This window comes from Pezoporus flaviventris, unplaced genomic scaffold, assembly GCF_033815535.1.
Source record: "Pezoporus flaviventris isolate CSIRO_AGI_PZ_B2104156 unplaced genomic scaffold, CSIRO_AGI_Pfla_v1 ptg000002l, whole genome shotgun sequence".
In the NCBI taxonomy this organism is placed as follows: Eukaryota; Metazoa; Chordata; class Aves; order Psittaciformes; family Psittacidae; genus Pezoporus; species Pezoporus flaviventris.
The window spans coordinates 33,669,395-33,695,988 of NW_026892550.1; positions in this window are offsets into that span (position 1 = coordinate 33,669,395).

Sequence of the window (26,594 nt, forward strand, 5' to 3'; positions counted from 1 at the left end):
ACCTTATGAAGTTCAACAAGGGCAAGTGTAAGGTCTTGCACCTGATAAACACAATCCAAGAGTACAGCACAGGCTGGGATCTACACATCCGGGGGGCATCGCTGTGGGCAGGGACCTGGGCAGTCCTGGTGGACAGCAAGCTCAATATGAGTAAACAGTGTGCTGCTGTGGCAAAGAAAGCCAACAGGATGCTGGGGTGCATCAGCAAAGACATCACCAGAACAAACAAAGAAGTCATTATCCCACTCTATTCGGGGCTTGTCAGGCCACACCTGGAATACTGTGCTCAGTTTTGGTTCTCAATATACAAAAAAAGATGTGGACAGGCTGGAGAGGATCCAGAGAAGAGCCACAAAGATGATCAAAGGACTGGGAAACCTGCCACGTGAGGAAAGGCTGAGAGAGCTGGCTTTGCTCAGCTGGGAGAAAAGAAGGCTCACCATGCTCCAGTATTTGAAAAGTGGTTACAAAGACGACAGAGACTCCCTTTTTACAAAGAGTCACATGGAAGACATGAAGGTTGATGGGTACAAGTTTACTCCTAGGGATATTCCAACTGGGCACTAGAGGAAAATTTTCCACATTGAAAACGATCAGCCATTGGGAATAATCTCCCCAGGAAAGTGAGGGGTTCCCCAACACTGGACACTTCTAAGATTCAGCTGGACAGTGTACTGGAGCACCTAGTCTAGATCATGCTTTGCCAAGAAAGGTTGTGGCAGATGACCCTTAAGGTCCCTTCCAATTTGGTGTTCTATGATTTTATGAAACATATACTTTACCTTTTTGAATCATACCTCACAGAATAATTTTCCAGTCAAGAACCGAAACTTGAAAACACAGGCTTGGCTTTTTAGTAGTAGCTAAAAGACTGATATAATACTGAGGACTGAAGGAAATAGCAAAATGGGAAACATGATTATGTCACTGGATAAATTTATAGTACACTTGCAGCTTGACTAGTGTGTGAAGTAATGAAAGATGGGGCAGAAATAATAATAATAGTAATAATAATATAGGAAAAGATACATAAAAAGAAATGATCAAATGTAGAGAGTTTAGAGAGCTTCCGTTGAACAGTGAATAAATAAACTTTCAAGACTTGGAAAGGTCTGATATAAAAATATGATATAAAGCTAGAAACTCATTAAAACTGTGGAGAAGGAGTACAGGAATGAGCTGTTCATTGACTCTTTGATACAGGAACTAGATGGCACTCAATGCAACTATCAAGGAATAAATTCAGAATAAACAGCAGGAGAGACTTCTCTGGAGAACATGTGATTCAACTCTAAAGTGTGGATCCTAGCAGCCTACGCAGCTTAAAATTATGGAAGAAGAATCTATCAAGATAAAAATAAAAAAATAATAATAAAAAAGACATGTTGTTCAAAATCACCAAACTGTGAATTGATGAAGGCTGAGAGAATATTCTGAGGAAATATTGTTACATCCTGTTATACTTTGTCCTAGATATTACCCGTTGGCTAACATAATATTATGGGCGATGTAAACTTCTACTTTGATGTGGGTATTCCTGTCTTTTATATTCAATGGACCTACTGAATAGAGATATATTTATCACTTGCTGAAATGTTTTCAGAACAGTAGGTATCAGTGCATGATAAAAAATCCGCCAGTCTCTAAAAAGAAAACTCAGCCAACGCTCTTTTAACTGAGTTCTTGGAGAATCTTGCCTGCTTGTAAAAGTAATCTAAAATTTCTTAAATGGACTCTATATGCTCTTCCATTCCCCCCCCCCCCCCCCCCCCCCCGAAACCACAACTCTTCCTCAAAAAAGCTCATAAAACCTCAGCTCCTTGTTAATTTTATTTAAGGTCAGCCAAAATCATGTAATCGTTTTGAAGTGTTACACTGCTTTCTCAATTATATCCCACATGAGTTCAGAAAGTATTTCTCTAATTGTGAGATTTGGTCCCATGTTTCATGGTCTCATGCCTCACCTCCCGAAGAAATAAATTAATCATTGCATGAGAAAACACAACCTTCCTGAAGAAAAAAACACAAAACTGAGAGAAAAAGAGAAAAAGAGAAACATACCAAAAAAAGCATTAGAAAATTTCCTTATAAGAGAAAAACGAGGAATAGAATCTGAACACAGAATGTGGAAAGGGCTACTGAGGTTACATATTTAAGTAAGTGAATTACCATATTTGAGAACATTTTGAAATATTTTGAAGATTGTTTCAGTAAAAGCAAAGGCTACACTTTGCAACAACATTTGCTTCTGCTTCTCCATTCAAAGCTAAAACTCAGTACTCCAGTGACAATCCAGTGATTCTGGAGACAAAGGTTTAAAGAAATAGGCTGAAAGTGTTGTTCTGCCAATAATTTCCAGTTCATGGTGTGCTATCTAGTTGCCTGGTGCATGCGTCTTAACTGCTGCTTCACAAAACAGGTATTAGTATTTCTCTACACAACAAAAATATTATAAACATTTTTAAATTATAAGCTTTTATGTTTTCTGGTGATGAAGAGATTTTTATATGATGTGAATTTACTGGTTTAAGCATACTCAGTTGCTCTGTTTTTTTCTTTCATTATTTCTATCATTGTCCCATTCCCCACCAAATGCTTTTGGTAATTGGAGGCTAGTTACAGCAGTCTAGAATTGCCCTGATTAAAATCCAGAGAAGATCCTTCACTGCAGTGTTTTTACTGCATTTACAGCAGAGTTTACAACAATATTGAATTTTAATTATTTTTTAAAAATCCAAAGCATATTACTTTGCAAACTAAGATGACCATAGAAAAATAAATCAATTCATTATGAACTGCACTGTGTTTGATATGCATAGCCAAGATGTTTTATTGGCTTCCAGAGAAACAAGTCTCCTTGCATGAATAGAGTAAATAGGTTTTGGCCCAATCTAGCACATTTTTAATTTTGCCCCCTTTGTAAAGAAACATTTAAATAACATTCTTAAGATATTCACACAAAAGGGAGAATGTTCTAAATAAAGACTTCTTATTGAGGCTGAATTCTATTGTTCCGAGACATTGCAGCACATATTATCTCTTCCTACTGAGACTCCACTCTCCCTCCTACTGCATTTTCTAATTGAAATCTTTTTGTGGTAAAAAACATGACAATTCTGTATTATGCTTGTAATTTTCAATGTCAGCAAATTATGTCAGTAAGCAAGCTTCAGAAGGGAGTTTGCAGTGAATTTCCTATGATTTGAGTGATGTATAAGTGTTTGTCTACAACTCCTTTGGATTATCAGCCACTGAATTTCAGGGAGTAACACTCTGTTCTCAGAATCTGAGGAGAATGGGTCAGGAAGCAGTTTATGAAATTTTTCAGTTTGACATTTTGGGGTTGTGGCTGCCTGCTGACTATGACCTTATCTGGGGCATGATGTTCACAATGTCACTGGCCATCTCATGAGCCAGTTCTTTGATTAAAAAAACTACCCCAAACCCCAAGTGCACTTCTAAAGCAGCTGAATGCAAAGCTATGTTCCATGCACAGAAATGGTGATCCTACTTTCAAAAAGGAATGCAGCATACATAAACTGAAATTAAGGGCCAGTGAGGATGTAAAATACTTTGTGTGTCACGCTTTGACAGTCAGGTCACATAGCTATGGCCTAATGAAATTGCTGGGTGTATAAGCAGGAATAGCACTAGGAAGTCAGTTACCTGGTTTTATCTCTAAATATTTGTACATAAATATTTACTATGTATTTGCTTGCTATGTATATAGTATATACATATATCTACACACACATATATAACATATACATATAGAATATATATCTGGCCAATATTGAAATCTATTTGTTAAAAGAATACTTAATTGTTAAAAGAATTGATAAGGTAAATAAGGAAACATAGGGACATTAGTTTGATGGATTTGGAAGGAAATGATGGTGAAAGCACCCCACCTATTTATCTTGTCAAAATGAAGAGGTGATTTGATTACAGTCCATAAATATTTTCACAGGGTGAAAATAAAATATTCATTAATTTAGCAAGAGAGGGCATACCAAAGACAGCTGGCAGGAAGATGAAGCCCCACAAATTCAAAAATAAAGTTATAATTTAATTGAGAGTGTGGCTGATTCTCTATTAGAGTACATGGTGAAGCAGTACCTGCTATAGCTCTTGTGTTTCAGATGAGAATGGTACTTCTCATAAAGATAGAATTTTATTACTGTGTTTTGTGGAACTCAGTTCACTGTAGCTCCAGATGTTTTAAATATTTATTTCAGGCTAAAACTTTTTTTTTTACCTTTTATTTCTGAGTAAAATAATCTGTTTGCAGCTGAAGGAAATATTGTATAGAGCCCACTTAGATTTTAATATTTGCAATCATTAGACATTTTTGAATTTATACTTTACTTTATTAAATATTTAAAGAAATACTGTCCTGGGTTCAGCAGTAGCAGTCATGTTTTTCCTTTGTGGTAGCGGGTGCAGTGCTGTGTTTTGACTTCCAGCCTGGGAACAGTGTTGGTGAAGCCGATGTTTTCGGTTGTTGCTAAGTGATGTTTACCCTGACCAAGGACTTTGTGAGGCTCATGCTCTGCCAGGGAGGAGGGGAAGCTGTGAGGAAGCAGAGACGGGACGCCTGACCCAAGCTAGCCAGGGAGGTATTCCATACCACAGCACGTCATGCCCGGGATGGGGGATAACTGGAGTTACCCGGAAGGACACGGGCTTTCGGGTGGGACTCGTTTCTTGGCCGGTGGTGTTGTATTCTCTTCCCTTGTTATTTTCTCTTATTGTTGTCGTTGGTGGTAGTGGTGGTGATTTGTGTTGTACATTGGTTGCTGGACTGTTCTTGTCTCAACCCGTAGGAGTTGCACCCTTTCGATCCTCCTCCCCGTTCCTCTGGGAGCGGGGAAGGGGAGAGCCCCGGTGGGAGGGCCCTCGATTGTTGTCAGCTTGGCACCACTCACTGGGAGTGAGTGAACAAGTTGCCTGACTGGGTTTAAACCACGACAAATACTTAAATAAGTATTTAAATAGAAATAATTTTATTAATTCACTTAATATTTTCATCTTATTTTTTATAATAATCGCAAAGTACATTATTTTTCCATTTAAAGATTTTTTAAAAATAAAAAAAAATAAACAATGCTAAGACATTTTTTTCTTCTCTTTTTTATTTCCTCTTTCTTAATCACTCCCATATCAAACATGACTGAAAATCAAAACAAAATAAAGATGATTTGACAGTATGTAACTATCTTACTTTTTTTCTAAAAAAGGGATTTGGCAAAAATATTTCTCATACTCTGAATTTGTTAAAGTTATTATTTAGTTTGCAGTTTGCTAAATTCAAGCTAGACAGAAATGTAATATCAAGAAGTCAAGCCAGTCAAGCTTTAAGAGTGTCCTTTGGAAAATGGTAGTTTGTACCAGAGATATTATTACAACCAAAAGAATGGGTGATACCATTTCCAGAGATGGCAAGTTGTTTTGTAGAATTATCTAGCAGTCTGTTCCTCTTCTGTTATGGGTCAAGGCTGGAAAAGGTTATGACTCTGATTGTGGAAAGGCTCAGGCTGTGTGTATCCAGCTTCTCCAATAGATAGTCTGTCTTTCATCTTTTTTACTGGAAATCGCAGATCAGGTCACCTCTCATTTCCTTCCTTTCTTCTGAGTTGCAGATCAATACAGCTGAGGGTTTTGTTTATGAAGCTACTTGTCAAATGGGCTCCAGACAGTACTGAGGCACTAATGCCTTTTTAAAATTCTGTTGTGTTATATTTAGTTAATAAACTTGTTTAGTTTACAATCAATACAGTTGAAGGCCTGTTTGTATGATGCTTGCTAAGTGTTACGAAAAAAGATGCTGAGTGAGATAGAGAAATGGATATTTGGTAGTTGTACCTTCGAGAAAAAAACATGGGCCAAAGTAACTTTTCTCAGTCGAGATAAATTTATCATTTCTCTTTCATTGTAACATTAGAACCAAATTAAGTTGAACATAAATCTTGAAAATAAAAAAGACGCCTAAAGCATTCTTCTGAAGTACTTTTTTACTCTTTCTTAAAGCTAATGGAAGAAGTAATTGCACAGTTTTTGCAAAAGACTCGGAAAAAAAAAAAAGTTATAGGAAAGAAGGATTATTAGATCTTACAAGTCTTTATTTATGGAAGAGAAAAAACTCTTGTTTTCAGTGGAGTAACTGTATTCTCCTCAAATCATATTCAGCTGGTGCCTCTGCCCCCAGTCCTTTGATCACACCGTGCACATAATTTGATTTAACATGAAAGAGAGCTAAGACTGAATGCATGAGAATTCTCTAAGTAAGCATAGGAAAACATTAACAAAAATTATAACTGCACATAATATACTTCAGCAAGTATTAGTTATTAAATTGACAGGTCAATCAAGTTCTTCCCGGCTTATGCCGACATAAATGCACACACTCCTGAGAAGATAATTTGAGCCGTTAATATATTATCTTCAATGATTCCTTAATGCAAACATGTAAATTGCTAACACTGAACCACATTAATTAAACTACATCTTATTAATTACTTGAACACTTCTAAAAAGGCAGTCAAATGTTGCAGATTATAATCTTTAATGTTGTAGTTTATAATCTTTAATGATGCCTTGTTGTAGGAGATCCTATTATACTGCCATGATATCGTCTATAAATTGTCTGCTCCATTTAAATGGCACAACAGTATTATACATCTTGTGCATGCTGTTCTGGATTTCAAAGTTTAGAAAGTTAGTACAGGCTAAAAGGAGAATTCATGATAGAAATAATTTTTGACTTGAAGAGCATTCTCTGTAGAAATACAGAAGATGTGAAGACACTGCATAGCTCAGTTTCAGCCTGCTGTACCTAAGAATAACCAGTTTTGTCACCCTTTTCCCTACTGCATAGCAAAAGTATATAACCTAAAAAGTTAATTCTAATACTACTAAAAAGCTACATGTTCTACTTGCATGATACTATTTGAGACATCTACTTTTTTTTAATGCATATGACATTTTACTATACTCTTCATTTTATTATAATATACTATTTTGCAATAAATATGAAGGACCTGATTTTTTCCCCCAACTTTTTCAATATACTCACAAGAATGATTTTCATTTACTATACTCTTCATTTTATTATAATATACTATTTTGCAATAAATCCGAAGGACCTATTTTTTTTTCCCCAACTTTTTCAATATACTCACAAGAATGATTTTCATTTCTTAGCTCACAACTTCTCACTGCTTTAACCTTCATGCTCCTCCCTATAGATTCGTTCAATACAGGTATGCAGTATAAACTTTACAATCTTTAATTTAGAGTGTAACAACCAAATGACAGAGGTCTGTCACTGTTTTCTATCTGGAAAAGGCAGTACATACCTGGGAGACTAGAAATAATAAAACCATCTACTAAGACTCAGTATTAACCCATATTCCCAGGCTAATTTCTTTATCCCAAGATGTTTTTTTTTTCCTTCTTATTCTTAAACAAAGCAAATCATATACTGAGTTTACCATGCATGTATATTTTGAAATTAGAAAGTATATTCAATTAAGTAGCACATATTTCCTTTTGCTTAGCTCGTATTTATGAAACAAAGTACTAGCAACAGTTAAGGGTGATAATTAGATGAGAAAGTGAGAAAGAGGGAGGTGCTCAAAATAAAAGTTATTAGGTGGTACAGGAGATTAAAAGAGGATTTTAGGCAGGAAAAAGGTGTCTTTCAATGGACTGCTTGGACTTCTAGGCTTGTAGAAGAATGAGTACAGCAAAGAGCTTTGATTAGGGAGAAAAAGAATGGATATTAAAATACAGTTAGAGAAACATTTTTATGGCATGGTGGGACATAAAGGTCCTATGTAGAAAATAGTTGTAACAAAATGATTGATTCTAATGAATTCATAAAAAAAAAGAAAAAAAAAAAGATGTGGAAAAAAGAGGGAAAAGCTAATTTTACCTTGCATTTTTGATTGGAAGTATAACAGAAATCTTGCTGGTTCTTTGTGGTAGAATTCTTATTTTTTAGAACTTAAGCACTGATAAGTTTTCATAGTTCTGCAAGTTTTGACTGATTTGCCTTTTTCTGAAATACAGGGCAGCATGACTGTCTAGCCTATGCATTGCAAGTAAAAATCGTTAGAAATGAGGCAGATTTCATTGAAGTTAATCAGACCTGAGTTTTCCAGAAGTGGTTGTTATTTTCAAGATCTCTGTAAAATATCTCATGGCTGCCTTCCTCCCTCTGAGGTAACAGCCTTGTTGGCAACAAAATTTCCTTTCCAAGTTTAATTAAGTACTATTTATGTTCCAGTGTTAGTAAAAATATTTTTTTTTAGATTCAGCAAAGATGTCTCTGGTACCCTTGAGATGATTTAACTCTTTCAAACTTATTGGCCAGAGTCTTCAAATCATAGAATCATAGAATGGTTTGGGTTGGAAGGGACTTAAAGATCATAGAATCATAGAATAGTTAGGAAAGCACCTTAAAACGATCTAGTTCCAACCCCCCTGCCATGGGCAGGAACACTTTACACTAAACCATGCCACCCAAGGCTCTGTCCAACCTGACCTTGAACACTGCCATGGATGGAGCATTCACAGCTACCCTCGGCAACCCATTCCAGTGCCTCACCACCCTAACAGTAAAGAATTTCTTTGTTATGCCCAATCTAAACTTCCCCTGTTTAAGTTTGAACCTGTTACCCCTTGTCCTATCAAAACAGTTCCTAATGAATAGTCCATCCTCAGCATTCAACCCTCCTGCCATATGCTGGAACACTTTCCACTAGACCAGGTTGCTCAAAGACCCATTACAATATACTGAGGATAAAGATATAAATGTAAAGACAAACGTAAATACTTATTTTGGTAGTTTAAACAAAACAACAATAAATGGCCAAAATCAACTTTACAGCATTTGAAGAATCACACATACACACAAAATTAATTTAGCATTTGAAATATGATGCGATTTCTTTAAGGAACTAATATAAATAAGAGAATCAGAATTAGCCCTGCGAAAGTATGCAGTGTGTAACCATGTAGCTCTGTAATACAGTACTGCCATGGCTTGATATTGCTTATAAGATTTGCGCCGAGTTTGCAAGGCCTCAGTCCTTGCTCCATGTGAACTTTTCTTGACCCTCCTGCAGCTTTGTCTTGCTTGGTTTAGCCGTGGCAGCAATTTCTCTAATTGACTAGAAGTCTAAGGCTAATTTCTTTTACTTTTTAGCTGTGTGTTTTACAGCCATACACAGTTTTATGCAATTAGCAGTGTATACAGTTATTTTCATGCGGGAAGTAGTAACAAGCAGTTGCAGGTAGAATAACTATCGCATATTAGTGTAGAGATATACAGGTCTGGTATGACACTGGGAGCCTTGAGTAAACTCAGGGTGTGGCATGGAGGAGTACAGTCAGGGGAACATAACACAAGGGAAAAAGAGTAGAAACTCAAAAGAATTAACTGATTTATTTGAATATTCTTTCTTTTTTTTTGGTTACAGTTTTATCTGGGCTAATACAGATTAGACTTTCAAAGTTTCAGTTATTCTAACAGTACATTTTTGGCTTTACTCAGATACAGGGTGTGGTACTTCTTTGCCCATGTACAACATTTTGAGCTTAACAATTGCTCTAAGGGTCTGAGCTTGAAAATCACACTGAGCAGCATAATTGATGTAATTAACTACATGACTACTACATCACATATGGCATACTAAAAAAAAAAATTACAATATAATCTAGTACTTTTAAAAAACTAATTTTTAGAGGTGCAAAACATTGTTAATATTTTTGTCTAATCATAATAAAGATAGTTTAACTTTAGTCCATTCTAAATCAATGAAAATTCCTCACTAATTAAGTACTGAACATAATGACAAGGAATAAATATTTTTCAAGGTTTCGATAATTACTTCTTTTTGAAGTATTTGCATTTCCTTCCTCTTCTTGCTGAAAAACACCACAAAAAAACTTTAAATTTGATAAATGCAAGTTCAGAGCAGTAACTTTTCCTTTATCACAAGCATTTCCCTTGTATGCCTTTAAAACCATTTGCATACACTTAAAAACACTGACTAGATCATGCTGAAACTCGTTTGCTAAAAATTACAATGAACTGAATCCTAATACACTTTCTAGGGCTTGCTACAGTGCTATACAAGTCTCTGAGTATAGAGGCTATGATTATTTCCCACTCCCTGTCAGCAGGGAAAGGGGGAGTTTGAGTTGTATAAGTTAAGAGGAATTAATGCATTTGGACATGGTATACATGAAAGAATTTATGAATTTCACTCAGTCTTCTGATGGTCACTGTACTTCATGAGTGCTGAAGCCTTGATTTTAGACAAACAGAGAAGCCAGGAGGCTATTTTAGCAGATTTTGGTATAAAAAGTGGTGCACCTCTTCAGGGCCATAATCAAGCAGGTTGAAAATCAAAGTTTCTGCCTTTTTCTGAATACTGATGGAGGGAGGCCTCATCTGGGTAATATCCAGGTTCCCATACTATTTGCTTAACAGCAGTGCCTCTTAAGTGCCTGGACAAGAGTCCAAATCTATATAAGGTATTTTGCCTTAGCATGATAGCACTTCAGAATTTTGCACAATGGTCTAAAGGTACAGAGAAGTATTATTATCTCTATTTTACAATTGGGTAGCAGAAATACTTACATTTCACTGAAATAATGCATAATATGCCAGAATATAAACTCAAATTAGATCTTTTTAAATCCTCCAATAGCTTATTTCATGCTAGTAGCAACGATTTTTCAAATCAGCATGCCTAGTTGCATTGATTGCTGTTTTTAGATTACAATGTCTCCAGAATCAAGGTCTGGATCCACAAAAAAAAAAAAAAAAAAAAAAGGCGTATAAAGAATGATGCACCTAATACAGAGTATGGAAGAACTGCTTCCTCTACTGAGCTGCAAATATAAATCGGGTGATTCCAACCCACTGCTGACCCACTCAAAAAACTGACTTAATTCCACATAAGTATTGATTAAGATATTTTTATATTATTTTGTGGTTTTCTAAACTGTGAGTTTTCAAGTAAGAACAGATAGTCCTTGCATGTTCCAGGGACTGCCTTGTTTATGGCACTAGTTGAAGTGGAAATGAAGCAGGTTATGCTCAACTCTGGCATTGTTTCTTGTCATGCAGAAGAGGTTAATAAATTATGTGAAATAATAATAAAAACTTTTATTCAGTATTAATAAGCTAGACATGGAGAAATATTTTGACCATTTAATCTAGACCTGATTCAGTTATGCATGAGAAATTTACAGTTCACCTTTTTTTATGGATTACTGGCCCACTACATGAGTTTTATTGCTTGGCTACAAAACAGTTGCATATGATTAACAGTAGTCTATAGAGGATCAGTATATCCAGACTTCTGCTTAAGTCTGAAATTTTTGTCTTGTTTCTTTTCGTTTGACATTTTGTTATTTAGAAACCAGAATTGGGAATTTTGGCTGCATCATGTTTTGTTTCTTTTATTTTGCTTTAATATAATAAAAAAACCCAAATCTTTGGTTGATTTCCTAATTCCCTTGTTTTTTTTGGGTTTTCTTTTAATTTTATTTTGGTTTGAGCATTTTCTTTTTCCACTCTGCATTTAAATAATTAGGCTTGGGATAAATTATTTTGCAAAAATTGAAATCCATCAAATGTTATGACTTAAAATCACCCCTTGTGTTATTTCACTGCATTCATTAGTGCTGTGCCAGAGATTTATTTGACCTCCTGAGTTCTTGTTTTGGCAATGAAAACAAACTGTTAAGATTTGTATTCTTGGAACTGCATAACTTTCTTAGTAAAGTTGTAAAATAGAATAAATCAACAAATATTTAGCAATAACTGAAAAATCCATCCTTTCACTACTCTATTTCTTTAAAATATTATTTAAGGGGCCTCTATAGAGTCATGGAATCAGTCAGATTTTTCACCTGCGTCTTTAATTTCCCATCTTTTCATTCATGATGTTAATATCCCACACCTCTGTTGTAAAAAAACAAAAACGTTATTTTTCATCTTTCTCAAGCATGAAAAAGCCCATTGAACTTCTCCTGAGAAGTTCACACTAGAGATATAAGAAACAACAATGTTTTTTTGACATTCCGTCCAATGAGAAAATGATGTCATTTATCATTTTTCATTCTTTAAGTGAACTGGATAAGGATTTTTAATCAATAGTTGCCACCTCTAATTGCATCCTTTGTTTTTCCTGTCTCTCTGGATTCCTACTAAATCATTTAAAAATCATATGCTCTTACCATTGCTCATAAGAGTACATTGAAAGTATTGAAACCTCTAACTTGTAAACAGACTGATAGAATTTTAACAGAACGAAACACTTTTTAAGTTTTGGTACATATTCATTTACCTTTTTTTGTTGGAAAATTTGGTTTTGTATTCAATACTTATATTTACTTAGGTAGATAACAAAAAAAAATTATTTTAACCTTACACAAGCAACACTAGCAACATATAGTTCATACTGATAATGATCATTTAAGAAGGGATTTCTTCTTGAGCAGTTTGCTCAAAAATGTGCCAGTATATGCACAAGTAAAGCTGAATGTATTTCTACTCATTGAACTTTTTTCTTGAAATTTAACCTTTTAAAATAGCAGAGCTTTGAGAAGAGCTTTTTTTAGCTATAGCTTTGTGGGTTTTTTTTAAGTAAATATTAATGACAGCAGGTGGAAAGGAAGTGCTTTGGGTTTTTTTTATCTCTCTCATTTGATGCTAGAATTTCACTGGTGAAGTGTGGTCATAAAATGGTCACTTGTGCTGTCATAAAACTGTGGTTTTGCATTTCATAATCAATCAAATACAAGCAGTTGTTTAGCATAAAAATATATATATATATATTGAGGTCTGGGAATTAATCACTAATCTTTTCCTGCTAATTCCCAAAGTATTATTTACAAAGCATACTAGAGTGTGCCAAATGTTAGCATAATTAGGTCATAATAAATTAGCTAGTTGTTTTAGGCATTTTAATAACTCTCTATAAAAGTTGAGATGACCAATTATTTCTTTTTTAAAAAAGTTTACTCTGTGTCAGCATATAAAGACATGTTACAATAATACATGTTAAACTGTTAAGTCTGCAGTGTTAAGACAATTTTGGTGTAAATCTTTTCAAAGCCACTACTGTACCGTGGTAGTCTTGTGTCGTGGTTTAAACCCAGTCAGGCAACTCGTTCACTCACTTCCCCCCCTTTCTTGCCCTCCCCCTGCTCCCGGAGGGACGGAGAGGAGAATCAAAAAGAATGCAACTCCCACGGGTTGAGATAAGAACAGTTTAGTAACTAAGGTATAACACAGATCACTACTGCTACCACCAATAACAACAATGATGAAGGAAATAACAAGGGAAGAGAATACAACACCTCAGCACCAGCCGACCGATCACTCGCCCCCCAAGCCCGACCAAGCTCCAACTGATACCTCCTCCAACCCCGCAGTCTCCCAGCCCTTCCAGCTAACTCCCAGTTACATCCTGGGCATGACGTGCTGTGGTATGGAATACCTCTTTGGTCAGTTTGGGTCAGGTGTCTTGTCTCTGCTTCCTCCCGGCTTCCCCTCCTCCCTGGCAGAGCATGAGGCTCACAAAGTCCTTGGCCAAACCAAAACATCTCTATCAGCTCTGTTCCCGAGCCGAAAGTCAAAACACTGCACTGCACCAGCTACCAAGGAGGAGAAACATGACTGCTACTGCCGAACCCAGGACATCTTGCAAAGTTCAAAAGTACTCAGATACAGTACATTTTAGTGATAGACTAAAAAATATAATTTTTATTCTCTATGGAGGACTTACATCAAAATCTATAACCTTGATCTTATTATCATTGTCATATCCACCTGCATTAATCTACCAGATGTTGTCAATTGTAATTTATATTTTCAAATAGTATACTAATTTAAATGCTACCTCATCATTTACCTTTGTAAATGAAAAATTGTTTCTTCAGTCTATTATTATTGAATAATAAAAAGCAAAGTGACATGTTGCTAGTATGATTTTTGACAGCATTTTTAATTAGAAATAGTTAATCTTAACAGGTCATGTGTGTTAATGTTACTCCCCTACCTTAAATTTCATATTAAGTCTAGTTAATTAGATAAAATGAAATTAATACACTCTAAGGGATTAAAGACATTATTTGTCAGAGTAGGCTAGGGTTAATTATTTCACTAATTTGCACATTATCAATGAAATTCATAACATGATACAAAACTTTCAGCTTCACCTAAAGCAGTTTCTTTTATTTGTCTAGTGAAATCCTAACATACCCAGATGGATCCATTAATTTACAATGTCAAAAAAAGAAGAAAAAGAAATACTGCTGGGGTTCTTTTAATCACATATCTGACAGTTGCTTTTGGCTTTCATTGACATGATAATGTGAAGAGTGTCATCTAGATGTAGATCATTCTGAACACAATTGAGTATATATTTATTTATTTTGAGTATGAGAGTGGGAGGAAGTATTTGGCCTAAAGGCTACTTTTTGATCTAGAGTGAATTTACGGTTGTAGCTATAATCTTTGCTGTCAAAGTATGTTTTTCCTTTCCATAAAGTAAAGAGTGGATGAATTACATAAAACAACAGCAGAGTGGCAGATTCATGGTATCTGCATCTGTTTCTTTTGCAATTAAATGTAGTTTGGCCAATGTGAGTTCAAGATGACTGTGTGCAAGAGTTTAGAGTAATAGAGCTGATAATCATTTCAGATAGAATGAAGTCTCACTGTGGCTGCTGTTTGTATTATACAGTAACTAAATCTTAATCTAGATTAATTGAATAAATTAGCAGGATAGTATTTCTACCCTTATTGCCTATTCTTGGAGAAATTATAAAGAAAATTGTTTCTCTAGCACTACCTTCGTTTGTATTTCTGAAGTTTCTGTTTAAAATGAAACAAAAAATGAATGGGTGAAATTGAAACTATATATGCATACTCTTTCACTCTTGTGCATGCACACACACTTACATATTCTATGCAGATCAGTAACTATGTTTCCAGATGCACAGGAACAGTAGGTTAAAAAGCAAGGTTATAGATTATTAAAACCATGAAAAACATCAGATGGTAACTTAGACCCAAATTTGGCTTCGTGACCTAGAAAAGCCATGCTAGACTGTGGCTAGGCTGGTATTTTTCTATCATTAGGAAAAAGCTGTCCATATTGAAGTCTTGCAAAAAAACGGCCAGTTAAAATAATAAAAAAAAGAGATGTTTTATTAAATAACCTAGTTTCACTGATGAACAGAATAGAAAATAAACCTCAGTCCTGAGATCAGAGGATTCCATTTCGAAAGGAAGCTTTGTATGATGAGAAGGGAAGTATTTTGGGGAAAAAACAAATGAGTCCACAAAAACAGAGGCTCTTGGAACAGCACACCTCTCAAGTGAATAAGAATGGACATTAAGATGTAGTGGCATACCTCATCCAGAAATAAAGATTGGTGTATCAAACAATTTTGTTGCTTTTCCTCTTATACACATGTGCTCTTTAAACTATATCTGGAGAAAGGAAAGCACTGGACTGGAACCTTAGCTTAGATTTTTCTCAAAGCTGCTGCAAGTGATTAGCTTTTGGTTTCTAAGTGCTCACTTCCTCTAAACCTACCTTCCTCAAAATCATATTAAAATTCTGATTATTTGAAAGATGTTTTTGGTTTTCACTTTTCTTCTTTGAAAAAAGAAATTTTAACTTTCACCTTTTTTATTATGGTTAAAGGTTATTGACACTGAAACTGAAATTCTGTTCTCACTACAGTATCCCATATGAATCTGTGCAGTCCTATACCTGAACTTCGTCTAGTAGCCAAATTAGTTAGTTTAGTTGCTACTAAACTGGAAGTTACTTGGACTTTCCTACACTACATTGCAACCAAAGTAGAATTTTGGATACTTACTTATTCGGCACAGTAAAGCATTAGATAGGTGTGAATCAAATCTTATAAATGTCTAGGAAGTTAATTTTAGTTTATGGTAAGGTATATCTCATCATTTATAGAGAGATAAAATTCACCATTATAGGCACAGTGGCATACTTGTATATTTGATCACCTTCTGGATGAGAGGTCTCTTGCATTTGGATGAATTAGAATATATAGGCTGATTGTGACAGCTTGTACCAGATCCGTTATTCAGACATTTCCTAGCTTTCTCTCTTACTGGCAAGTGTATGAGGAAGCTTTCTTCTCATAATGTTGTAAAACATCTCACTGAAATTATGTCCTGTAGCTATTTTTAGTCTTAATTATAAAAAAAAAAAAAAAAAAGTTACATGGGATAGTGTTTGGATTGGTGTGTATCAAACGTTAAATCTGCTTACCTGATAGATGGCATAGAAGAGAATAAATTCAATATTACTGAACCATAAAAACATTACGTAATTGGAGCACCAATTGCTTTCTACCTTATGCAGTATTAAGAAGATAAGGCAAATAAATGTATTACATATAATCACATGAAAATTAAATGTTAAAAAAAATACCAAGATGTGGAAATATGTTTTAAAATGCTGACTGCCTGATGACTAAAGTGCAGAATAGGCAGGCTTAAATGCTTTCATAGTAATTAAAAAAAATTGGCTTTGAAAAGGGAAATTCTCTCAAGGATTGAAACTTTTTTCATTCTGTGCCACATATAGCATCACATGAGAATGTCGTTCTATATTTGCAAATCCCAAATAAAATATTAGAAAGCAGAAATTTTTTCGGAGGTTAAGAATCTGGATGTGCCTTTAGCACTGAGTAAAATAATTGTAACAACGTCATTTTCAAGCTTCTGAAGTGAAAAAGTGCTGAATGAAGAGCTGTAGATTTCAGAGGTAATCTAAGAAGGCCATCTCTCAGTGCATTGATACTGCATTGTTCCTTATAGTGGATTATGTAGCTCATTCTTCTGTTATTTGGGACCCTACAAAATGAAGCTTACACCATCTAAATCTTTATGAATCAGTCAAAAGAAGACCACATGGGGGCCTGTATTCTGATAATAATGTTACTTTCTCCTTCAGAGTAATATGCAGAAAAAATAGAGATAAGTAGATGGAGAGAAACATGGTATCTGCTGGGAATTAACTGCTCAAAGAAAGCAAGTAGATTACTACAGCGCTTGATAAGATGTATCTTCATTATTTCTGTCTCAGATTTGTTTTCATATTTGCTGTTCACTATTACCCCTAAATCTCTTTTGGTGTGCCAGCTTTCACAATACCTCCCAGTCATACTGTCCTGGTTTTGGTTTATTTTTCCCCAGATATATTAGACTGTGCTTTTCTTACATCTATGTTGCTATTTTCTGTCTGTTTCTCAGTCTTCTTGCGTTCCTGCTGTTGTCCTCAGTTGAGCATATAGTACTTCCCAAATTAATACAATATGTGAATTTAGTTCTGCTGTTTGCTTATCATCAAATCATTAATGAAAATACTAAATAACAACAAAACCTAATATTAGACCTGAATCAAAAAGTATCTAGGAAAGTCTTTGTGATCATTTATGATTTATTATCTCTATAGATCATTTCTATTAATATTAAATATTTGTTTCAATTACAAAAATATGTGCAGGTGTATAAATTGCACAGATACTATCCAAAGGCTAACATTAAAGATATGCAAGTATTATAATATTTCTGTTTCTGCATCCTAAGAAAAAAATTACTTGCTTCTGGATAACTAATTGATCTAGTAATTACTTTTGAATATGTGGATTGGTTGTTTCCTGCTTAAAATAATTACCCAATGAAGCCTATACCAGGGCTACCAGCAGGAAATTAACAACTGGTGTCTTGGTGAAAGGAATTTATAAAGCACTACTATGCTTTTTTTTTTCTTCTTCTTCTTCTTTTTTTCTTCTTTGCCAGAAGGAGGAACAGATGGATGTGTAATGCACACAGAAACTAAGTACATGATCTCAGCTCTCAAACAGCAGCCACAGTGAAATGTACAAAAATTATGTGTAGCTACTCTACAGTTGCTGGCTGTAAAGGGTTTGACTCATTGCTCTAAACCCAAATTTCTGAAGGGACTATATTGGTTTTCAGCTTCCAAAAGCTTGATTAGAAACTTTATTTTTGCATAACAGTATTGTCACCGTCATTAGTGTGATTTATGGTTGCAGAGCATGAGATAAGTGATAGCACACTGCTTCGTTAATTGTTTAAGGTACATTTTATGGCTTTTGATAGGTTTTCTATACTTGTGCTATGCTTTCTCATATTTCTAAAATATTTGTGTTTAGTATTTGTTTGTTCTCAGTCATTGTATGCAATATGATTAGACTTTTTTAACTTTCAAGTGTATATGTAATTTTTTTTTTCTCCTATACGTGCACTATTCCTGCATTCCCAATGTAATTGACATTTTGTTCTCAGCACAGTAAAAACACAATCACTATTGTAAATACATTGTCAGATTATGCTTTGTTTTGCCAAAACTGCTTCTATATTAATTTGGGGTCATTGACTGTTAACAATATGAAATGTCATGAATATGAACTAAATCAATGTGATTACCACAGTGGAAAAATTAATCACCTAGCTTGTCTTTATCATTTCACTACCAACAGATAGGAATCTATAAACACAAAGGCAACAAAAATGCATCTAGGTATGCTCTTGCATATTTATCCTCTTGAAAACAATATCTTTGAAAAAAAGGCTGTAAAGGACACATTCAAATTTCAGTATAAAAAAATGGTGAAAGTGAAAAAGTATTAAGCAACTGAACATAACTAAAAATCCCTTTTCTAACTCGTAATAAGTATTTATAACAATAGAGCATAAAATACTTCAGTAAAGAGCCAAGGAATAAGTAGGGAAAGTGTAAGGGAACAATCAGAAAGCAAGACAGAATACTTTTATGCTGGTAACATGGAGCCTTACTTCTTGCTATGATCACCTGCAGAAAAAATTCAGATAAGTACAAGGAGACATGATAAGCATTTAAGTAGACTATGTTTGTAAGACAAAGACATAAAGCTTTTGGTAAGCATTTGTGTTACAATGGCTGCTTAAAAAGCAAACAAGGATAATAATTTTGAATTGTAAAGCCAAGATAATAGCTCAGAAGTAAAAAAAAAATTGATGAATGATTCTTTATTAAAAAAAATGAAAGGGTTTGTGAAAAATAAATGAAAAATTGTCTTAAAGGCAATATATACTGGATCCATAACAGATGTATAAAGGTTGATAAATATTTTCTCTTATTTGTATATGAAATGTTATATTGTTTTTCATAGTGCTCAGTGATAATTTTTGTAGTTGGGTTTCATTAAAATAAAACGGTCATGTCCTACTTCTCAGTGCAGGCAGGTCAAGATCTGTGAGTACTGCCTGAAACAAAGTTCCACAGTCACATGAATGACTAGGTATAGTGACATATGTTTAGGTTTGAAAATGGATATTTCCTAGCAGGATTTCTATCAATCAAGTTGAATTCTTTAAAAGTACATAATGAATGTGTGTTATGAAAGATATAAAACAAACAGAAATCAATATTATTATTTATATATTGTAACTTTTCTTAATTTAATAATATTCCAATACTAAATGAGCTGTTAATGTTTTTCAAAATTTGCAGCTGAAGAATTGTTGATAAATGACAAATGTTCTTAAAACTTGAAGCAAGACAGAGAAATTAAATATGACTTGGATACTTTCATTGTTTCTGAAACAGAAGCAGAAGAATCCAAAACTTTTAATACACAATGAGTTTCCTGAAGCAGTGGAGGCTTATGAGTTGCCCACATAAAGGATTCAGATTCAAAGGACTGCTTTAAAAAATGCTCTAACATTAATAAATATAGAGCTGAAGACTGAAGGTCTACTAGTGTACAGTACTTTAGTATGAGACACTATATACCGAAATTATGGGTCAAACATGAAAAGATACCAGTGCAATTTGGATTTGCCTCCTGGAGGTCAACATGCCAATCAGAAAATGCTAAAATTCCGTGGTATTTTAGCTAAATGACAAAGTAGTGGAAATTCGGCAATTACAGCTCTTTCTTTACATATGCGAGTGTTTTCACTGGACCTTAAGTCAGTAGACATCTATTTAGAGTTAAAATTTTAAATATACCTACATCTCATTTTTCAAAATATCCTCTTGGGATTTGTATTCCCAGTGGGAAGGCTCTGGACCCAGGAAACTGTATGAACTGGGTATTTTACTTACATTTTTGCAAAGTTCGTAGTCCCAAAGTATTTGTAAGCTAGCCATGTACTGCTTGTTCCTTTTGATCTGGAAGTTTCTGACTGTCCTTTATGCGGAGTGTGTTCTAGTAAGTACCAGCACAAACCAAGGAAAAAGACTGAAATGCAGAATTAGAAAAGTATTCCCTTACTAGTTTATGTACTGATCAGTTTGGAATAGAAATGCAGAGAACAGGGACATGTTGCTGAAGCTGAAGAGAACTAGGAGGTAGACCAAGAACATCAGGGACAAAAAAATAAACAACAAAAACCAAAAAACACCCCAAAACCCAGCAAATCACAAACTCAAACAAAACAAACAAACAAACCAAACCAAACCCAAATAAAACAAACCCTCCCCAAAAAGCCAAAACCAAAACCAAACCAAACAAACAAAAAAACAAATCCCAAAACCCATCACAAAGCCAAACTAAAAACCCCAGACATCTTGGTAATTTTATGCTGGTTGAATTAACAAAGGAAGCCAGAAGATTTGCCAGAATTTATTTCGCTTATTCTGTCCTAGGTATACAGTATCTGTAGTTCAAGCTGGGCTATGAAGGCAAGAGCTCCTGTGTAGTGACTTTAATTTAGAATGGGAAGATTCTCATCCTTGTTATTTACCCATACATCATAAAGGTAAAATTAACTAGTCCCATTTGTGTCATATTCTTCAGAATTATTTGCGGAGTTGACTCTTGTCTGTTTGTTTGTTTGGGCATATTAAACTTGTGTATAATGGTTTTATATGTTCTGTTATTAGCACTGAATTTCCATGTTAAATTTTTTACTGCTAGTAAGTACTTTCACATGAATAGGGAATTTCTAAACAAATAACTGAAGTAGATTTCTGCTGTTGTATGGAGTCCTTGACTATTTCAAACTGATGTTTGTGATGGACTTTCTCACTAATTGTGGCTGGTTAATCCAGATATATCTCTAACAAAGATAAACTGAAATTCTATTTTTGTGTAATACCAATACAAAGTAAAAAAAAAAATCTATATACATTAGAATTCACAGAAATTAATAACTAAGGAATACAGCCCATTTTTCTTTTAAAATGCTCTTCACTATTCACAGTTGGCTGTTCTGTCACAAAACTTATTGTTTAGCCCCACTATTGTCAGGGACAAACTTATTTTGAAGTCTACAATATTGGATCTCCAAGGAAGCCGTTTGTCTGTGTTAAATTATAAATGCTGATGTTTTAAATTTTACAGTTTTTCAAAATTGTATTTTAAATAGTAAATTTTTGGTGGATATAAATTGCACTGAGTTATGAAGTAAATGTTAAGTTACAAAGGAATACATGATGAGACAAAGCAAGCAGGATCTACAATGACACTTCAGAAACATCTTAATTTTCTGCTGCTTTTTTAGAAAGAGTACATAATTTTTTTGACAAGTGTAATATTGTATCTGCTGCCAATTGGGTTCAATGAAGACTTTCCACCTTTTCTTAAATGGATTCCACATTTGCATGCATATATTAAATCTTTGTGAGATAACTGCATGAAATTAACCATCAAATTACATGAACTCTGGGTACAGAATTAGCTAAGAAAATGGGAAAATGACTATTTGGTGGCAATAATCCAGAAATAAAAATTTAACATGTAGAGAAGCAACTAAATATCTTGACATTCAGGGAAAATAGAAAATAGGATCCTTCAGAAATAGGTTTGCAATTACCTATCTATAGAAAAAAATACTACATCTATCTTTCAAAATCATATATAGCATAATTTATTTAGTTCAAGCAAGATTTTAATCTAAGAAATAGCTGATACTACTTTGTTCATCTTTCTCAGTAGAAAGATTGTAACAGGGTGTTTTGACTATTAACAACTTGAAAAATAGACCTAATTTCTCATTCAGAATCTAATAAAAAATTTGAATAATACTTCTAGGAAGTAAATTATAAAGCATTTTTTCATACAGGGTTAGTATAATCTTTCTTGATATTTTCTTTAAGAGTATATTTTATAAAAATAACAGTAGATACAGATATTTTGCTTTTATAAATATTGAATTTCATCTAATATAAACTCCAAGCCACTTCAAGCTGAATTGTAATCTCCTCTTTTATATAGCATCTTTACTGATGTAAATTTGCCCTGAACTGTTTATATGAAGGAACACTGAATTAGAACAAACCCCAGATACTTCCTGTTTATATAGTATTTCTATTCCCTCCTTTCAAAGCCAAAACAGCTTTCTTTCATCAAACTGGTGTGACTGAATCCTATAGAATCCACAGAGAGATGAGGCAGAAAGTATTATTTGTATTTAAAAGTACCATTCGATTCTTATGAATTAATTAGGTTTTTGTAAAAATAAAATTTGTTGAAAAAAAGCCCAAACCCTCTGTCTGAAATACCCTTACATCTTCTATACAGCTTGGGATGCATATTTCAAATATGGGTAATGTAGACACTGGATATATTTCTAGTATTAATGTGGAAGGCTTTTTCTTTTTTTTGAAAAAAAAAAGAAAAAAAAAAGAAGCAGAAACCACCCAACCAGCCAACCACCAAACCATTCTTCTCCTTCATATAGCTTCCCAGAATCAGGTATTCAGTTTTCTTCATTGTTTCAGATGTGGATCTTAAAGGCAAGATACTCTAGTTATTCTGGTAGTGTGTCCACCTGTATTCAGAGGTGTCTAAGTTCCTCTTATGTTTCTGGAAGACTTTTGAATCTACACATTTCTTAATCAATACTATTGCACAATACTATTATGCAATTTATAAACAAAAGTTTCCATTAAGTGTTTTTTATCATAGATCAAGAATTTAATAGGTTTCATAAATATGGTTATAACGAACATCATCAACAGTTATCTACAAATATACTATCTCTATTCAGTTTAGAAAGTAATTGATCATTATGAGCAGTTACCAACATAATTGATGTTAGGAACAGTTTTAAAATATATGCATTTCTAGTTTGGGTTTTTTTTAACTCTTTTTTAACTCTTTCTGGAAGGTATCTAGAAGTATTGTCTATATAAAAAATCTATTATAACATTTAAAAAGTTATAACATATGAAACAGTGTCCTTCTGCCCTAGATATATTAATTAAAGAAAACATTATACCAGTCATTCAAGAATGGAAATTTTGCTTTATTTATATCTACAGAATATGTCATTGTTTAGGAACCTTAAACTGTATGAAATACCTTTAATAGCAGTAAATCTGCATAACTATTCCATATCCATGTTGGTAATTTAAAAAAGGTTATACTTAGATTTCAGTGAGGCATCCTTCAAATGCAAAGTATTTAAGAGCTAAAATCAATTTGCTATGGAGTATCATGTTTTCTGATGGAAATTATAGCGAAAAGATGACTGGAAGTTTTTTGTTACAATAATAAAATGAGTTTTTACCTCTGGTTATTATCAGCCCATACATTCTATGGGCTGATCATCATTATATATTACACAAGTTTTTTATTATATTGATTTATTTTTTATCACCCAAGACAGTTTGTAGTTGTATGAAATTCAGAAAACATTGATTTACTTAAATAATTCAGTGCTTTAGTGTATGGCTATTATGCCATGTAATACTTTAGACAAATCAATACACTTTAAAAATCGCTTTTCTTATTCGGAAGGTTTGCAAATATACTTTTCTGGAATCATTAGTTTGCTATAAGGTGAAAATGTTTTATAAATAATCTATTTTTAAACTATAAGGGTTATATATATGTATACATGCACAAATAGTTACAAGTAAAATGAATAATTTAAGTTTGCCTAAAGCTTGCTGTGATGTAGAATGTGCCTTTAGATTTACAGCATTATTCTCAAAGCCATACAAAGCTTTTTAGTTAAACAAATAATCATTGCTCAATGTTAGAATATTTTCCCAGTACTTTAAGGACAGGAAAGTTTGACTGGCACAGAGCAACCTCCAGTTGTCTGTGGAAAGGTCTAAAGGGAATAAATCCTGAACACTACTGGATTTTTGTATTTGGGTTACAGATAAGAAGTATATGAACAAATATGACAAGTGAAAACCTTATCTATAGGTAGGTATCTTCATCACAGGAAAAGTAATCAGCACCATGTTCTTACCAAAATGCACAGTCCTGAGACAGCTGCTTTCATACACTGTGGGCACTTTGGCCTTTATTCTATGTACGCAACCACAGGGCCTGAACAAAAGTTATTTTACAAAAAAAGTCTCATATTTATTAAAAGATACATTGATTCATGTGAAAAAAAGTGGTTTTTTCCTAAATGCATACTAGAACCAAGAAGAAATTGAACAAGCAGCTTGTACACCACCTTTCTCTGAAAAACAAAAAAAATCCTTTTCACCTGCTAAATAGACCAGTGAGAGGCTGAGGGTTAATCCTGTAAGGATTTATTATTCAAATTTCAATGTATTGACAACAATATACAAGCTTTCCTATTTCACTAGAAAGTATGGATTTCAATTCCATCTATTTTACAATAAAAACATTATTCAAACCTGTTGGGAATATTTTTATCTCCCTCACTGCAAAAATCTCCAAAACTCTTCCACTCCCCATTCCCCCATTCCATTTGGGGTTTTTGTTGGCAATTTAATTCTTCAAAATCCGAGTGCATGCTGACTGTTTCTTTTGACTGAATAGTTCAAAATTCTTTATGCTCATGTTAAACAGCTGATAAATTAACAGGCTATTCTTTTTCCCTTGTTTGAAGTTCCTTATTTTCATATACCTCCTATTCCAATTACAAGGGAAAAAAACCCCTTCCTGTCTAGTACCAGTTTTCTTTTATTTGTCTCGTTCCTCTCCTTAGCAATGTTAACTCCCACAGATGTTAACTAACATTAATCATATAGATCAACGTCTCTATCATAAATAGCAGTATACAGGATTATTCCTAAAGCTAAAAATTGTACACAAAACCCATATGCATAATTCATTTCCACAGAGGTTAAAGTTCAAACTTGCTATGTTTCAAGATTCCTTCTGTTTTGCTCCAGGATTTGTGGAACTCTTTTAGATCTTGAAAATAAAAATACTATGTAGGTAGCAGTATGGATCAGTTTATTTAATAATCTGTCCTACCTGAAATAGTATTGTGTGGTAGTTAAGAAAGATCTTTAAGAGTCTTAACTCACCCATTTTTTTTGAGGTCAGAATTTACACTGAAATAATTAAAATTGCCTTTATTCTTAACAAAACATGGGGGGGGGGGGGGCGGGGTCTGCAGTAACATGCATGTTTTCTTCAGTATTTGTCATAACTTTACAGGGAAGGCGGGTGTTTGGGAATTATACAACTGTAATACAGGATCATAACTATTTATCTAGAGAGGTGGTGTAAGGAAGTACTCTACTACTTAAAGAGATTTTTAAAAAATTGTGGCAATTCTTAGGCTCTTACTGTGCAGCAGAATATACTCAGTAACTAGTGAAAGATGTCCCTGACCATTGCAGGGGGAGGTGGACTAGATTATATTTAAAAGTACCTTCCAACCCAAACCATTCCATGATTCCATGACTCTGTGATCTAGCTTCTGGCCATATGGAAGCTTTGTCTGACCTGGAGAGACACAGAGAAGAAAGGCCAATTGGAAATGGCACGGTCTTCATGTTACACTGAAGGATACTCCTAAAAGACTCAAGGTCCTTTAGCAGAGGACCCTCTCTTCCAAGGGGTAGAGGATGTAAGATACAAAGTGAGTTTATCATGAACTATGAGAGTTATACGTTTATATAAGGAATTTAACTTCAATAATAATCAGCCTAACGAAACACCTACAGCTGGTTTTACTGGAGAGATATGCAAATAGTTTGCAGCTTTGCTGGGCATGTCCTTCAAACAAAGAAAGAATATATAGTGATATATATTGTAATATCCAAAGATGTTCTGAGGTAGTTTTTATTTTTCACTTGATGAATAATTGGTAGAGATTCTACATGGCAGTAATGATGGTCTTGTCTGATTAAAACCAAGAAACCCACTAATGTGTCATGGTGAATAAAAACATGAAAGTAAGACACTAGCAAGCTACCCTTTAGTGGTGTTCCCTTATAAAGTATAGATCTTACAGCAAGATAGGAACAGAAGGCTCATCCAACATGTTTAGTAGATGAGTGGAATAATGATTTGGATTTTAAACATTGGGAGACATAGTTATGCATGACATTCAAACAATTCAAACAAGGACATTTTTTTCCCATTTCTTGAAAATCCTTTCCTTATAATCATAGCATTCAGGTGGACAGCACCATCACCACCATGGTTCATTCCATATGTAACAATCAGGACCTAGTTCACCTAATTAATAAACAGATGGCAATAGCCCTTTGTCTCATTAAGTCAGTAAAGGCTTTTGTGCACCACCACTGGTTATGTCACAACATCCTCTCTTAAGGGAT